Source organism: Temnothorax curvispinosus, unplaced genomic scaffold (assembly GCF_003070985.1).
Source record: "Temnothorax curvispinosus isolate PA1 unplaced genomic scaffold, ASM307098v1 QBEX01010159.1, whole genome shotgun sequence".
NCBI classification, from domain to species: domain Eukaryota; kingdom Metazoa; phylum Arthropoda; class Insecta; order Hymenoptera; family Formicidae; genus Temnothorax; species Temnothorax curvispinosus.
In genome coordinates, this window is record NW_020219939.1 from 208,314 (window position 1) to 210,975 (window position 2,662).

A 2,662-nucleotide genomic window follows, 5' to 3' on the forward strand; every position below is an offset into this window, starting at 1 on the left:
TAATTTCGCTCTTAACGTCACCTTTAATTATACATGAAAAACTTTTAAAAACTTTAACCACTAATTTAAATTTGTTATTTGTTATTTGTTTGAAATGGATTATATGAATGCGATCATCGCGATAATCACCTTTCGTATCTGGTCGAGGTAGATCTGACGGTGGTGGGTCTGAAGGTCGCCGCCTTCGTGCTGACGGAGTGATGAGATGATATCGGCGTTCTGGACGTGCCAGTGGACACTATCAGATTCGGATCGATGCTGGACTCGAGATGTTCTAGTGTAGACGATTGCGTGGTCGGTCCGAGCGAGCTGGGTGGCAGCTTCAGCTCGCCCTTCTTGATCTTCTCGACGATGGACTCGACGTCGGTGCCACTCTCCTTGTCGTTGGCGTTACCCTTGATACCCTGCACCTTGTAACTGCCGTCCGGCTGTTCCTCCAACAAAACGAACGTGACTTTCTTTGCCGGTAGATTCTGGATTATCGGCGTCTTGCCGATCTCCTCGAGCCTGCCGTCGCTCTTCTGCCGGATGATCTCGAAATCGGCACCCGGTGACAATACGCCGCCCTTCGTCAGCTCCTCAAAGAGCGCCTTCGGAGGCTTGATGGTGGTCGTCGAGGACGGTATAGCTGACGTCTGAATAGTGGAACTCGATGCGATGGATGATAAACCGTTCGGCGCGTGAATAACCTGAATCTTCTTGCCGTTCGGTAGTATCAGATCCCTGGTAGTGACATTCCTGACAACGTCATCGTCATCGCCGGACTGAGATAGAGCGAGTTTGAGTTGCTTCAGCAACAATGTCCGCTCAGACTGTGGAGAGCTCCTGCTTCTGCCGCTGGAAGTCTGTCTCGTCGTGCTGGGTTTATCGGTCTGATAGATCACCTTGATCTGCGGCTTCGGTTTACCTTGCTGCAACAATTGACTCTTGACCCTGCAGCAGGCTGAGCAAGTTCTCCGGTATATCTGTCTCCTGATGAGCATTAGAGGTAATCAGACGTCTGGATGGCGGAGGTGGTTGCGTGGTAGTGGTCGTTGTAGTCGTGCTTGCTGCTGTCGTCGTATACTTCTTCTGATGGCTAGCAATTGCTTTAAGGAAAAGCTCCGCTTCCGACGGCGTGATACGTCGCGCCGACGGCGAAGAGAGCAACAACGGTGAGGAAGTGGTGCTAACGGTGATCGGGATCGATGTCGCGGTAGGTGGAAGTGGTGTAGTGGAAGTGAGCCTCTGGAGTTGCTGAAGTCGCAGCAGTTCCAGCTGCCTGCGCAATTCCTGTTGCTCGTACAGCAGCTGCTGCCGTTGCTTCTGGAGCAGCTCCAGCTCGCGCTGCTTCTCGAGATATTCCTGTAACTGTACCGTCTGCTGATCGCTAAACAGCGGTTGCGACAGATCCTGTTGAAGATTTTGGAAGCCATTCTGATTGTACTGATTGTATTGTTGTTGCTGGTATTGCTGCCGTTGCTGGTATTGTGGCGTTTGCACGCCGCCGCTGCCACCGCCGCTGCCACCGCCGCTGCCACCGTTCACGAAGTTCGAAGTACCGAGTTGCTGGGCGATCTTCTGTTGTTGTTGTTGCAGAAGCTGTTGCACTTGTTGTTGCTGCTGCTGCAACTGTTGCAACTGTTGCTTCGCTCGATCAACTTTGTACTTGGCCAGGGAGGAGTACGGCGTGCTCGATTGTGCTTGTTCGAACGAGGAAACCCGCGGATTCTTGAAATCTTGAATGGGACGTTGCCGGTACTGTTGCTGGTGCTGTTGCACATCGCTCAGTATCTGGGCTTGCTGAGAAGCCGAGAGACGAGGTCGCGGATCGTTCACAATGCGACCCTAGAATCAAATATTTACACGAATATATCACGCATTTTTTTGTTTTCAGAAAGAAGTAAAACACTAAAGTTTCTTAAAGATACAAATAATCTATTTATAAAGCTAATTATTGTCTGTTTACATATATATTTTTTCTATTAAAACGACTAATTTACGCTGTAAAGTTCCTTGCACATTAAAATGCATTCCTGCGGTCATTGCTCTTTATTTACTCTGTGTAATGGTGCAATATCTTATGCAATATAGAATTTTCGCGCACGTTCTTAGGCATCATGAGCGCTTTAATACAAAATTATATAATACCGTGATATTTCCAGTGGCATTTAATCAGTAGCAAAACGAATTAACGACAACATGTTTCTGAAGTTCAGTTACGACAGTCTATTGTTCTCTTCTAATGATTTTTTAATAATGTAGCAAGAAATTTACACGAGGTGTTCTAAGCTGTGATAAATAGACATTCACTTTTTGTGAATAAATATAACTTTCAGTAAACTTAAAAATATATAGCACTATCAAAGACATGGAAATAAAAATTTGATAATAACGGCAGTGAACGCAATCTTTCGTATATTACAGAGAAAGTATGACGAAAGGTATGAGAGTATGAAATCGTTGACAGTTTTCATAAATTACCCTGGTTAAGGCTCCTGGTCCCTGAGCCGAGAACTCTGCGTTGACGGTAGCGCCGTACCGTCGCGGCAGAAATAAGAACTCTCTCCTCTCACTCTCTCCAATGGAGAATTTTGTCTTGTGACATGTTGACAACCTTATTTTAAGTTGCGGTATATTTTTTTATTATTCGCTCTGTACTTGTGCTCTAACGTTTAACGTA

At 46.3% G+C, this 2,662-nt stretch overlaps 1 pseudogene; it reads right to left on the bottom strand.

Moving 5' to 3' along the window:
* The window catches only part of LOC112459834, a 2,951-nt pseudogene extending 1,124 nt beyond the window's left edge, over nt 1–1,827 (bottom strand).
* Nucleotides 1,828–2,662: the final 835 nt, after the last annotated feature.